This window comes from Typopeltis vanoorti, chromosome 1 (genome assembly GCF_054136105.1).
Source record: "Typopeltis vanoorti isolate ZY-2024b chromosome 1, IOZ_Tvanoo_1.0, whole genome shotgun sequence".
NCBI lineage: Eukaryota > Metazoa > Arthropoda > Arachnida > Uropygi > Thelyphonidae > Typopeltis > Typopeltis vanoorti.
In genome coordinates this window covers 92,178,899-92,194,101 of record NC_143549.1, presented here as the reverse complement: position 1 = coordinate 92,194,101, position 15,203 = coordinate 92,178,899, and positions in this window count along the sequence as shown.

Genomic DNA, 15,203 nt, shown 5'->3' with positions numbered 1-15,203 from the left:
CGACCGTGAGATGCGGTGATTAATACCCTTGGAGGGTAATGGATGGCAATGCTGTAGCCAACGAAGTTGTAACTGAGGCTCGGATATTGCTGTTACCCTCCTGCCATGATCAGAGCTTTAATAGCTCAATAACACCTTATCTCTACACTGTCCTCTACAGATAACGGGGAATATGAAAAGTATTCTTGCTTCGCTCCTTTAAGCCAGTCCTTATAAGGACTTTTTTTTTTAAAAAAAGAAATATCCGAAAATTAGCAACATTAAACAAACGAGAATTTATGAAACTGTTGAGAATATTGATGAGATGCTTACCATCATTATAATAGTAGACATCTATTACGGACTTCAGTTCAATGAAAAGTTAATATACTCGTGTAATTATCACAGCAAAATTGCGTATCATATTACTGATAAAACTCATATTTAGACGAGGCCACATTGACTTTTATGTTCTTTATCTTGCAGTTTTTAACAACCTGTCTTTAGTAATCAATTACCATCAGATATAAGTTCCGTCGCGGTATATTCCCATTTTTAAAAGAAAAAATAGATTAATTGCATCTCTTCCAAGCTGATATCATTTAGTTTTGCACTCTGAATAGCGTATATTTGAAATTACAAATAAATTCCAAGCGAAATTATTGTGTACATCTTGTATTAATCATATGTTACGATCTTGGTAGATATTGATTTGTCATTTTCACTAGAGAGTGAGATACGAAGGCTCTAATGTGTTCTAAGATGTTTCGTTGAAGTCCTCCATTGATTTTCCTGGACCAAACATGTAGTGTCACTTGATGTGTACTGTATTAGAAAACTATCGAATATCATCAGAAATGTCTGAATATTTGCAAGTCTTTATAAACAAAATACGAATAAGGTACGGTAAATATCAATTCGATACATATACAAGTTAATTAAAACTATCGGACATCCGTTTAGACTGTAAACATCCGGTCAAATAGCTTAGTCATATCTACGAAATCTGTATATGTAATCGTTATTATATGCTATCTGTAGTCCTGAGAGCTTTCATGGCTCCATCGTTCGTGGCGCCATCTATCGCAGCCAGGTTATTTTATTACGTTGTATTTACTGTATAAAATTGGACTTGAAGTGCAATAAGATATTACTTTGCTTTTATGTTGGACACAGTTTTAGCGAAACAAGTATCCAAATAAAGATTCTGAATAGAGAAAATGGACTAGGGAATTCAAAATATTAATTTTTTTTTCTGGAAAATTAGGAGATTATATTCATTGAGGAAAACAATAGTGAAGAATCCAAAGAACAGAAATAAATGGAATAAAGAAAGAAGGTGAAAAGTTGGTTCGAGATGTCTAGATTTGAACCCTGTATGGACAGTGACCAATAGCTTCTCGTGTTCTTACATAAGCGAAGGATTGGTAGTGACCAATTCGGTTGAAAATGCCTTGCTGGTTGTTGATAACCTTCTCCATCTTTCGACAGCAATGGGAATGATAGCTTGATGGCAAACATCTCCTTTTTAGGAACAAGCTGGATAAAGGCTTGCCTCTATGCTATTGTTGCATGCTGTTGGATAGATTCTGGATAAATATGACAGCTTATGTTCTTCTGGCCCAAGATCGGAGCATTGATGCCGTGAGCAGTTCGTGGTATAGCAGGAAGTGACTTCCCTGGGTTGTCTACACAAGTTCACCCAAAGACAATGAACACTGTGTGTTCATTGTCTTTGGGTGATGTTACCATGGTATCATCAAGACCGGGAGAGGTGACAAGAAATGGTAGACCTTATTCTGAATAGCCCAGGTGAAGGAAGAGAATGCTGTATTTTTATCATGGGCTGCAAAGCACAATTTTGGAGAACCATTGATTCGATAGAGGTTGAGGATTTGCAGGAGAGTGGAGAATGAAGGTCCTCATTCCAGTAAGGATTGGTGCGTGCCGCCAATCTCAGAACAGGTATTATGTAGCATTCTGGTTGGAATGTGAACAACGATTTAGAGAGAGAGAGAGAAGAGGGAGGGAGTCTTCTAGGATGATCATTTCACATTTCACATAATTAGTCTGTATGAAACTAACTTCTATAAGTAGTCGTCAAAAAGAACAGAATGGTTGTCTAAATGAGAAAAGCGATAAAGGTAGCAAGTGAAACCTACATTATGAGATTGAGGACATTTTGACCAGAGCAGATCGTAAAGCGGGGAATCCAGATTGAATAAACTTTGGCAAGGAATGCCTCGTTTGACAAAAGTGCACATATCCGTCTTTTTTACGAATGCATTGTTGTAAAATGCATTTGAGATAAATATGACAGGTATGATGCACTGTGGTCGTACAGGATGCCAACTGGGATCCAGTTAAGAATAGCAGATTTGGTGTTGATACCTGTAAGTGGAGTTCATCATTAACGTTCGTATTGATGCTCAGATGATGTTGAAATGGATGTGCAAGTGCTTTTTATTGGATGAAAGTTTGGTCTTATTTTCAAATTTTTTGGGATTATACAATTTTTTGCAATCATATATATCCGCAGAGACAGTTGCTTTTGTTTGGTTATCTTCTATTGTTGAATTAGTGCCGGAATCTTATAGGGCATGGAAATGAAGCGGAGGTAAGGGTCTAGTATGCATAGTACCCACCCAGGGAGTTATCTGGAGAAATCCAATCCAAACTCATCCAGTTACCTCGATGGAACCTCCTGCACACTACTATATTCGGCATTCCGCATGTGGGAAGAAAAGAGGATAAAAACTTGGAACCCCCCACTCTGGATACAAAACATGGCAGTAGCTACTTCACGCGTCCAATAAGCAGGAACGTGATGTTTTACCGGGGGGGGGGGGAATAAGAGTCATCTACCGTCGTAGAGGTACAGTTAACATTTCCTCCAATTAGGGAAGATACGCTTACAAGGCAGCAATGCTCATCATCACTGGAAACAAGTCATACCACAGGAAATAATATTTGAAAGATAAAGTTAAGCGAATGCTTTGATACAAACAATGCGCGAATATACCTAAAATTTTTAATATAAATATTTTTATTGAAAATACGTTTATAATTAATAAAGAGCAAGGGCAATTGTTTCACTGTCGCTGAAGTGTCTTATTCCACAAAAAAAAAAAAAAAAAAACAGGTGCAACGCTTTGCTCAAAATAAAGGTCAAGTAAATCGTAGTTTCAGAAAATAAAAGGATGTTTATGAAACTCTACTGATGATATAAATGATTATATATTATATTATATATATTTATAAATATATATAATATATTTATATAAATAATATATTAATATATTATATTTATATTATATATATATTTATAAATATATATACATACATACATACATCTTCAAGGCCCACTCTTCCTAATTGGGTTGTGGGGGGGCAACAGCTGCAAGAGGAACTTCCAATGGTCACGATCCTCTGCCACCAAGCTCAGCTGTTCTGGTGGGATTCCCAAACGTGTCCACCCAAGGTTTTGGATATAATCTATCCAGCGAGTCCTTGGCCTTCCACGTGGCCTCCCACCCTCTGGCTTGGCAAAGAGGGCCAGCTGAGGGAGCCTCTCTTGTGGCATTCTGACCAAGTGCCCGTACCAACGTAACTGTGATCTCTCAACACGGAGAAGCAGCGGTTGAGTATTGAGGGTTTCCCGAATTGCAGAGCTTCTCACTCTGTTGAGTTTTGTCAGCCCCGCAACCCCTCGAAGGAACTTCATTTCAGCCGCTTGGATTCGTGTCCGCATTCTTTCGGTCATTACCCAACTCTCATGACCATAGGTGAGGATGGGGACATAGACTGTATTGAAGACAGCCAACTTTGCCTTCTGGCTTAATTCCCGCTTCAATACTACTACCGAACGGCCAAGCTCCCGCAATATTGAGCTTGCTAAGCCAATTCGAGTATCTAGCGCTACGTCCCATTTTCCATCATCCGTGAATATGGAACCAAGGTATTTAAACTTCTCCACCTGTCTCATTGGGACTCCACTTATATTTAGAGTGCACTGGGATGGTTGTCTTGAGACCACAAATGTTTCAGTTTTGGCCACACTGATCTTCATTCCGGCGTCTGCACAAACAGCTACAAACCTATCCAGGGTCCGCTGGAGGTCATCTGTGGAAGAGCTAAGCAGAACTACGTCATCTGCAAAAAGCAGACGTCCAATGCTACATTTTCCAATTCTGACACACTCACTGCCTCGGCTGTGCCTATCAATCCAGTCCATAAATATTATGAAAAGGAGGGGTGACAGAACACACCCTTGGCGGAGGCCAACGGAGACTGTGAAAGGTTCAGACTTTGTGCTGTTTACCCTGACACAAAACTCTGGGCATTCATACAGGGACTTGATGGCAGCTAATAGTTGACCATCCACTCCATACTCCTGTACTACTTGCCAAAGCTTATCCCGAGGAACCCGGTCATATCCTTCTCCAAGTCCACAAAACATGTATAGACATTCTTGGCATATTCCCAAGATTTCTCAAAGACTTGCCTTAAAGTGAAGATTTGGTCAGTTGTGCTTCTACCAGGACGAAAGCCACATTGTTCTTCCTGGAACTTGGCAGACTCAACTATGCTCCTGCACCGTCTTTCCAAGCACTTAGCATACACTTTCCCAGGCAGGCTGAGTAGAGAGATGCCACGATAGTTACTGCAATCCTTCTGGTCTCCCTTCTTAAAGACTGGTATTATTATGCCTGTCTGCCATTGCTTTGGTGCTCGCCCAGATATCCAAGCAGCCTGACACACTCGAGTCAGCCAGAGAACACCGTCTCGATTTAAGGCTTTTAGCATTTCGGGCCGAATTTCATCATCGCCAGCAGCCTTGCCCGATATTAGCGATTTTCTTGCTAAATGGACCTCTTCTGCTGTGAGACTAGTCATTGCCCTGATCTGCACCTCTTGGATGTCCACAACTGCTGGGCCACCGGGGTTAAGAAGGCTCTCAAAGTATTCTTTCCATCTGTGGAAGATATCCTTCTCGGTTGTTAAAAGTGCACCATCAGAGGCCTTAATTGCCCTTGCTGTGCACGATTTCCTACCTCGAAGGCGGCGGATGGTGTCTGCCAGAATATTTTGTTTGCATTTGCATAGGATGAGTCTAATCTTTCTCCAAAGGATTCCCAAGCCTTCTGCTTTGCTGTCTTTACTGCCTTAGCAGCAGCTTTTCGCATCTCAGGTGACCTGACTCTAAGCCATGTTAGGTAGGACTCCTTTTTTGCCCGGGCAGTTATTCGGACTTCTTGATTTCACCAAGGTGTCCTTTTCTCACTGCATGTTGCCACGCCGAGCCGCTTTCTGCCACACCATGAGAGTGCAGAGGCAGTGACAGCTGTTCTGAACAGCTTCCATTCCTCCTCAACATCTGCAGTATGCTTGGGAATCTCTTTGAACCTGGAGGAAATGTCATCTGCAAAATTCTTCCTCACAGCCTCATTTTCCAATGTCTCCCATTTCACGCGGTATAGCTGCTTAGGCCTACCAGCGTTGATGGTAGCATCTGGTTTCTGAAGCCGTAGAGTGCACACAACAAGGTGGTGGTCAGTTGACAGTTCTGCCCCTCTTCTCACACGAACGTCCAACACTGAGGAAAATAGGTCTGCTGAGACTATAAAGAAATCAATCAGAGACCTTTGTTCTAGTGTATCCCTGTACCAGGCATACTTATGGACTTCTCGGTGCTGGAAGAAGGTATTCATTATGGACAAGCTGAGTACAGCAGAAGTCCAATAATTTCAACCCATTCGCGTTAAGGTTAGGGGCACCGTTCCTCCCAACCACACCCCTCCATGTCTGGTCATCTGTTCCAACATGTGCATTGAAGTCACCCATTAGCAGGACTGATTCCATATCTGCCACCCTGTCAAAAGCAGCATCCACTTCCCCTAGGAAGGCAGAGTAGTCTGACTCCAGATTAGGTGCATAGGCTTGCACCACAGCCAAATCATGGTTTTTCATCTGAAGCCTTAACACACATACCCCCCCCCCCCAATGGAATCCACTCAGCAACACAGTTTGACAGCTGGGGGCTTGTGAGTATCCCCACACCCTCCTGAGCAGACATTGTTGGGCTCACACCAGAGTAGTAGAGCTTCCACCCCTTATCCAGGTCAACAGTTCCAGAGCCTCTCCTCTTGGTTGAAGAAAGCCCGACTAAGTCTAGCCGGTAGCGCTTGGCTTCCTCAACCAGTTCCAACTCCTTCTCTGTCAGAGAGAAAGATTCCAGTTGCCTAAAGCCATAGTCTGGTGCCGTTGTCATTTCCGTCCTTTTGCAGAACCATTTCTTTGCGCTGCCCCTAAACACCTCCCCAAACGGGCAGAGGGCCCATTGATGAAGTTTCCTCTAGCAGAGGAAATATGTATTATATATAAATATATATTTATATATATATAATATAATACATTTATATATATATTGTATTATATTTATTTGGGCAAACATTTTAATTAGCCAAGACCATTAATTTATTCACCATTGGGATAATGTAATAAAATGAATAAATATCATTCTCCTATGTCATCTTTATAATAAGGACTTAATAAGGACTGGCTTAAAGGGGCGAAGCAAGAATGCTTTTCATATTCCCCGTTATCTGTAGAGGACAGTGTAGGGAGAAGGTGTTATTGAGCTATTAAAGCCCTGATCATGGCAGGAGGGTAACAGCAATAGCCGAACCTCAGTTAGAACTTCATTGGCTACAAACATTGCCATCCATTACCCTCCAAGGGTATTGGATTGAAGGAATCAATCCTCTACGATCATCCGCCCTGATCATGGCAGGAGGGTAACAGCAATAGCCGAACCTCAGTTAGAACTTCATTGGCTACAACATTGCCATCCATTACCCTCCAAGGGTATTGGATTGAAGGAATCAATCCTCTACGATCATCCTCCTATGTCATCCTTATAGTCCTTATAAGGACTGGCTTAAAGGGGCGAAGCAAGAATGCTTTTCATCTTCCCCGTTATCTGTAGAGGACAGTGTATGGATAAGGTGTTATTAAGCAATTAAAGCTCTGATCATGGCAGGAGAGTAACAGCAATAGCCGAGCCTCAGTTAGAACTTCATTGGCTACAGCATTGCCATCCATTACCCTCCAAGGATATTGGATTGAATGAATCAATCCTTCATTTCAACCCCCTCCTATGTCATGTTATTATCCGAATAAAAATATGGTTTATTAAACTTCTTCTCATTTTAAAGCAAAATCTAAATGAGTAAAATCTTTTTTAAATTTAAATAAAGTATAAATTAATATCGTTTAGAAATATTTAGAAATCAAAGTATAATATATGGTTTTAGTATTTTTTAATTGTAGAAATAAATATAAATAATACATAATTCCTTTCAAAATCAGTTATTGAAAGGAATTATGTTGCTGCTGTCACGTGGTGCCATCTGTCCTTGACATAGGAAACTATAATTATTATGTAAACATTAATCATAGAGCTCTAAGTCCTATCATGATTCCTCCCATCAAGTTTGTTTGTTTTTTTTAATATTAAATAAACAACGTACAAAGAATTTTAATGAAACAGATACGAAATCGATTTCACAAATTGTGTGTGTGGGGGGGGGAAGGAACAGGCATATTTTCGCAGTGTGTGCAATCATTAAAATGGTGGTGTTTATTTTTATTTATTTTTTTTTTCTCACTTTATCAGTGCGGTTTGCTATGCGGTGGTTATCGGATGTTCTCCAACCAACATGTGTAGATGCTCTAAGATTATAAATGATCTGAGAACGGTTTTGGAACCATTTAATTCTTAGTTTATTCCTCATTCAAAATACTGCTGTACGCTTACAAACCTCTTGCGAATGGGACTTGCATTAAAATTAATTTATCGACTACGAAAAGCCGAGCCTAAAACCGAATTCGAACCTGCACCCTGTTGCAGAGTGGGTACGCTATCCATTTTACCACCGAGGCTTGCACTCGAAACCCAACACGGAACTTTTTTTTTTTCCAACATTATTTCTAGCCTTCAGCAAGCAAAATAGTAGATCGGATCGCCGAAATCATCCTCCATATAAGTAAAACGGATCATCTTCATGATAATTTTCTTCTTAAAATGATGATGAAGATTATTTCCCTAACGGAATAACATTTGCTTTCTTTCCACTCTGGCTTTAATATTTTCACCTAGGACTCCTGTTTAATAAAGGATAATTAAAAATATCTATTGTTGTTTTAAAAATAAGAATTTAATAAAATTACGATTTTAATTTAAAGAATAAAATTAGAGGAAATCTTACATTTATGTTTAATAATTGCTTTTTAAATAGAAAAATGTGAAAGACACCATATCTAGAAAGTAAGTTGCTGTAAATATTAAACAAACTTCGATAATTGCGTTTAAAATCTGTGTGTTTGTCAAATGCGTGTTATGTATTCAAGAAAACGTTTTTGCTAACTTTAACTGGGGGAAATTGTCCTTCTTGATAGAAATACACTTAACCAAGTGTTTGTTGCAGACAGGATTTGAATCTAAAAAAAAGACTTGGCCAACAAGTTTGAATTTAGAATTCCGCTTTTACTTTCACTAAAAATTTCGAAAAAAAAAATGAAAATGAATGTTTTTTTTTCTTTCTCCTTAATGGTAACCAATCTATGAAAACATATTCTCTTCTGTTTTCACAAGCAGAAAAAATAGTTTTGATCCCAAGCAAAAACGACGTGGATATTATTCGTGTATGTTATGACATGCGTAGTGCACGACAATGTATATAAGGGAAAAATTCATTCAGTTTAGTAATTAATATGGGATTATTTGATTGAGTACACTATCAATTACTAGATGGCGCCACTTATTTTCAATACAGCAATGTGCGATATTTTCTGTTCGTATGTGTTACTAATTTACCCTATAATGTACAAAGAATATTGCGAACGGTTTTAAACTTTTCCACTCTATTAGTAACACGGTTCTTCAAGTCTTTCTATGGTCTGCCTTATGGGAGATCAAAATCATTTGCTACCTAATGTGATCAGACATGAAAAAAAAAAAAAAGGAGTTACTGTTTTACAGCAAGCTGCTGGTTCAAGGAAAGAAACTATGAATAACTATTTTTGCTTTCTTTCCACTCTAGTTTCAATATTTTCACTGAGAACTACTGTTTAATAAAGGATAATTACAAATATTTATTATTTTTTAATAATTAAAATTTAATAAAATGATTATTTCAATTTAAAAAAAATAAAATTAGATGAAATCTTACTTTTATATTTAAAAATTGCTTTTCAAATAAAAAAATGTGAAAGACACCATATATAGAAAGTAAATTGCTGTGAATATTAGGCAAACTTCGAGTCCTTATAAGGACTGTAAATGTGCTTTTCTTCGGGTTCATAGTAAAGCACTTTGCTCAATCATTTGCATTTTTTTCGGACGATAAGACGCACCCTAAATTTATGAGACAATTTTAGAAAAAAAATTATTATATTATATTATATATTATATTATATAAAATATTCAGAAACCTTAAATTTCATTTATTATTACCATAACTTGTACCGGCAACATTTAGTTATTATTTTTTGGATGCCCAGCCAAACACGTCAGCGAGACGTGTTTGGCTGGGCATCGAAAACTTCAGAATCCAATTCTAAGTCGATTTCTCTACGTAAAAAGGTGCGTCTTATGGTCCGAAAAATACGGTATATTTGTTGTTTATACTTTCTCTAAAAATTTTCCCAAGAACAGTGCTGTGTAGTCGTCATCTGGATACTAGCTTATCAGCGATATGCTCACCGCACCGTCTGGAATAGCAAATATACGAATTGCGACTATAGAATCCTTAACTCATCCACCGTCGCTAGGAACGTTGCGGTTGCAGGTCTATCGGAAGCTACACATTATGGAAAGATTGGATGCCCAGATCACCTAGGAGCTAGGCATTATTATAAGGGGGACCGGAAAGTAATCAATTTTTTTAACTACATTTTTAACATAAATTTTATTAAAGAACAAATTAACATTATTCAATTCTATAATCGCCATCGTTAATTATAACCTTATTCCAACGATCTAAGTTTAGAATTCCTTTTTTGAAAAAAAGTGTTTTCTTTGGAGGCAAAAAATGATATCAAACTCCTTTGGACATCATCTTGCGAACGGAAGGTTTTATTTCTTATGCTGTGTTCTAAGGACCTGAATAAGTGATAGTCACTAGGGGCAATATCCGGCGAATATGGAGGATGTGGAAGAAGTTCCCATCCTAACTGCAAATTTTTTCTTGAGTCATTCTTGCAGAATGGGGTTTTGCATTATCTTGCTGCAAAATTACCCCTTTTCGATTGACAAGCGCAGGACGTTTGATTAACAATGCTTGATGCAGTCGCTTTAATTGTTCACAGTAGATGGCTGCTATGATAGTCTTCCCTTGTTCCATGAGTTCGTAATGAATAATTCCATGAATATCCCACCAAACGCACAACAGAACCTTTTGTGGATGAAGTCCATCTTTAGGTGTTGGAATTGGAGTTTGATTTGGAGAAAGGCACTGTTTTTTGCGTTTATTATTCTTATACAGCACCCATTTTTCGTCACCAGTTACGACTCGTTCCAAAAAGGGGTCATTTTTGTTGTCTGGTCAACAATGAATTGCAAATCGCCCGTCTCTGTGCTTTATTGTTTTCTGACAGTTCATGCGGTACTCATACACCCTGTTTAAGAGCCTTGCCACTCTTATGTAAGTGCTTTTGGACAATTGACCATGATGAATTAAGTTTCTCTGCTAATTCTTGTATGGTTTGTTTTGGATCTGATTCAACGAGAGTCTTAAGAGTATCGTCATCTAGAGTAAGAGGTCTTCCAGATCGAGGACGAGCAGAGAGATCAAAATTTTTTTTCTGTAAATCTCCTAAACCATCGCTGACATTTGTTAACCTTCAATACGTCTCCACAAGTTGAGCAAATGATTTTGGTAGCCTCGGTAGCATTCTTTCCTTGGTGAAACAAAAACAGCATACAATGACGTAAATGGTGCTCTTCAACTTTAAAGTCAGCCATATTAAAAAAATAATCTAAAATTAAAAAAAAAAAGATTTTTTAAATAGAAAAGTAATGCTAATATTTAAATAAAAATCAACTTTAATAATTTATGTGTTATTTAAGAAAAAACAATCGGTAAAAATTACCCATTAAAAATAATTGATTACTTTCCGGTCCCCCTTATACACTCCAAAATATTGTACACTAGTGTCAGTTGCAGGTGGTAGACGATCTTAGTTCGGATCTTACTCCATTTGGACTTAGAATGGGATGACAATCTTCACTGTCCATCACCTATCAACTGGAGGAAGCTTTCCAGCACCATCCTCAACTTCATGGGTCCAACGAATCTCGGAACAGTGCCCATCAAAGATTACTGAATCCAGTAATGGAAAAGAAATCTCCCATCTTTGCAGTTCAGAAGATCAGTCGCTATGGAAACTGATTAAGACTCTTTGCACTAATCATTGTATCCCTTCCAGCCAATCCACAGGTAGTGGGACATTTTACAGTAGCACGAATAAAGGTGTTTGCATACAGTATTGAAAACCAGTGCATCCCAACTACGTTTGCTTTTTCTTTAGAAAGTACATTGAATATGGTTGTGTATTGAGCCGTCTACCCAAGTCCGGGTCCAGATGGAATCTCTAATAAAATCAAGAGCCACCAGACATCATCATCGCCATCATCAAAACGGTGATGAGACCTGTTACTTTTAAACTGACTGGAAAATAGCGGATATAATATTAATTCCAAAACCTGGGAAAGATTTACAGTTTCCTTAGAATTATCGTTTCATCAGCCCCTACGTCTGTCACAGGAAATATCCGAAAAAAGTAATTCTAACAACACTGCAGGAAACAAAACTAACATCCTTCCCTACGAACACTTTAGGTTCTGATCAGACCACTGCACAGCGCAACGAGTGCAAAAAATCTTTGAGGGACCTTTGGATTCAATTGCAAGCAGCAAGCCCGTGTCCTTTTGTTGATGTCACTGTAGCGTAATGGTCCCCTTTTTATAAGTTCGTCACGGATAATTTTCTAAGCAGTCTAATCCAGCTATTTAGATCCTTCCCGAATGATGGAAAACACTGCTAGTTAAGTTACAGCATCCATCTTCATATGCAAGGCTCCTTACTATCTGCACTGTTCTTCACCACAATTAGCGAGAGAAAGAGGTAAATTATTACTCCCATTTGCTCTTCTTCACAATGAAGAATCTTGAGAGAGCATTCAAATGAAACCCATGATGATCCATGATACTGGGCGCAGCTCAGGTTTTAACATGATCGAACCATAGCTACAAACATCTGCGCCACTTCTCATAGTTCGTCTCAACTTTTCATCATCTGCAAACAATTGTGTATCACCGTTCAGACTTTTTACTCGAACTTCAAGGAACGAATAGGCATGATATGTTATGCGAAGAAAAGAATGAAGCCGGATGCTATTCGAAAGAGAGAAATTCCATCGTGTCTGAAAGCTAAGAATGATGTAAAATCCACTCATCGTCAAAATTATTAGACACATCCGCGTGATCAATGCAATCTACTAGTAATAACACGTGACTAAACAGTCTATAAGGTGCTTTCGAAAATAATTCTGAAAATAAATTTATTATTATTATTTGATTCTTTCTTTATTTTATTTTTTAAGATGGCGTACATATTAGAGCCAATTTCGACTAATGGAAAACGAAACATTTCCTGATATTATGAATATTCCTTTCGATTATCAATAACGATAGTGTCTATTAATACGTTTTACGTGCAGTATAATTAATTATAAAATTGAGAACTTCTTTCTATCGCGAATCTAGGTCAAACGGCCTATTTCGTTCTCGGCCCAACATTTCATCAGTCTGCATCTGTTTCTTTTGGTGTGTAGTTCATCATTTTTCTATCATATGCCACTCGTTCAACATTACGTTTGGTTCTATATTTTTCTATTATACATTCTTAATCTAGTTTTTTGTGAATTTAGAAAATTTGTCAGTTTCGTTAGAAATGTCGAAGTCTTAATTGTAATTTAATTTATAGTCCAAAGAATTTAAACTGTTCACTTGTTCGATTAATTTCTTGTCTGTTATTATTTTAATTAGGAGGTATTTTTTTATTTTAATGCCATACTTTTATTTATTTTTTCTTGAGAGACTGCAATATTATATTCTTCTATTATTAAATTCAAATTATATGCTGCTTTTTGCAGAGTATCCTCAGTTATTCCCGCCGCGTCATCTGCAAAGATTAAAGTATCTAAGATAAAATTATTTTTTATACGAATTCCTTCTTTGTTGGTTATCCTCTCTTCTTTAATTATTTCAGTCATATACAGGGTGATCGAAGTTGATGTATCCATGCGTAAGACCTTGTGGAGCACCGCCCAGTGCTGCAAAACTTTACAGGAATGCATTGTGCGTAATGATGATGCGATATCCGAAAGGGGAAAAGTAGTTCCAAAATTCACCACCAGACTGTGCTGTAAAAAACAGGACCCGGGATTTTTACCTTCATTATGGTTGTTAATACCGTCAACAGTGATGTCACTAACTTTGTCCTAACGTGCTTTGCTGTACTACCTAAACAATTTTATTGCTGTTGCTGCTCTCCGCGAATTTCATCGCCTGAAGAAATGTCGACGAGGTCCACTAATTCCATCTGCTCTATGATTAGTCGCTTTGAAGACACGGGATCGTTGGAAGTTAGACCTGCCAGAGGTCGAAAACCAATCAGTTCCCAACAAGTGAATAAGCCGTTGTGGATCAGCTCATGAATAACAGCATTAGCTGCAGTGTATGTGCTGTATCGAGACACATGGATGTGTGCCTTATACAACTGCCTGGAAATTTCTACAGACGTTTTTGCATTTCTACCCATTCTAGATTACTCTGACACAGGAGTTGCGCTCGCAGGACTTTAAAAGTCCACTGACATCCTTTTTAACATGTCTTGCTCGAGTGGAGTTAAACTCTGCATGGCCATGGATAATTTTGTGGGGAGATGAAGCTCACGTTCATCTAATAGAAGCTGCGAATATCCACAATTGCCGGGTATGGGCAATACAAAACCAGCATGCAATCCAAAAAATTCCTTCGCATTCACCAAAGTTATCCGGTGCGGGTAACTTTGGTGAATGGGTAGTATTCACATTTACAGTATTCATACACGATTTCATACATCAATCGATCACAGAAGCCAGAGGGATCATCCACTGCATGGTCACCTCGTTCACCTGATTTTGACCCTTTCACTGTGACTTCTGGCTCTGGGGATTTCGCAAAGACAGGGGTTTAGGTAAAGTCATCATCACGACGATCTTTGTTGGGCTTGACCTCTAATTTTCTTAGTTTTTTTTTTCATTTTCAGTTTTATAACTACGTACTACGAGAGCTCTAATACTTCATGGTAAAAATTTAAACCGTTAATGCTACATAAACTCGGTAATATAGAGTTCTACGAAAAAATGAGGGAACCCCTGATCTATATCCACGGTAACATTCGATATGACCTGAGTTGATTATTATACAATCAACATACTTCGTTGCGTAATTTCGAAAACTAGTCTAACGGATGAGGTTTTTGTACCGAGAATTCAGTCAATTCCATTGTTCAAATTGCAAATTCCAAAAACTCGTCAGTGACCTAAAAGGTCACATCTGAAGTAGTTCCGAAACTAAATCTCATGGATCCCTGCGCTCCGCTCGATCACCGATCCGAACTTTAGCCGAGCACAACCAGAAGCAAGTACTGTCACCAAGCCAAGACTTCGCTCGACGAGGCGGCAAACGAACCATTAGATTGCACGAGAATGCTGTTATTTTCCGAGAACAGGAAGAAAGCAAAAACTTGATAGCAATATCAGTTGATATTGCCACAAAGATCTGTTGATTTATAGTATTTCGGTACGAGGAGATTGCTCATACGTTACATATATACACATTTTTTTTTAACATTAACATTAACATTTCTGGCTAGATGGGTGAAGCAAAATTGCTTTTCATATTCCCCTTTGTCTTGTAATGGTAGGACTTTAAATGGAGTGTTTGTGAGCTTTATGCTCGCCCATTGAGGGCAGTGAGGTTAGTTGTGTTCAGCTGAACTTAAGACAGACTTTGGTCTTTTATATTTGTTGATTTCTTCTTCATTATATTCCGAGGCTTCCTTGATTAACGGGTTTGGGTGGTTACTTGTCTTGGTAAAGAACTTCTCAGCTAG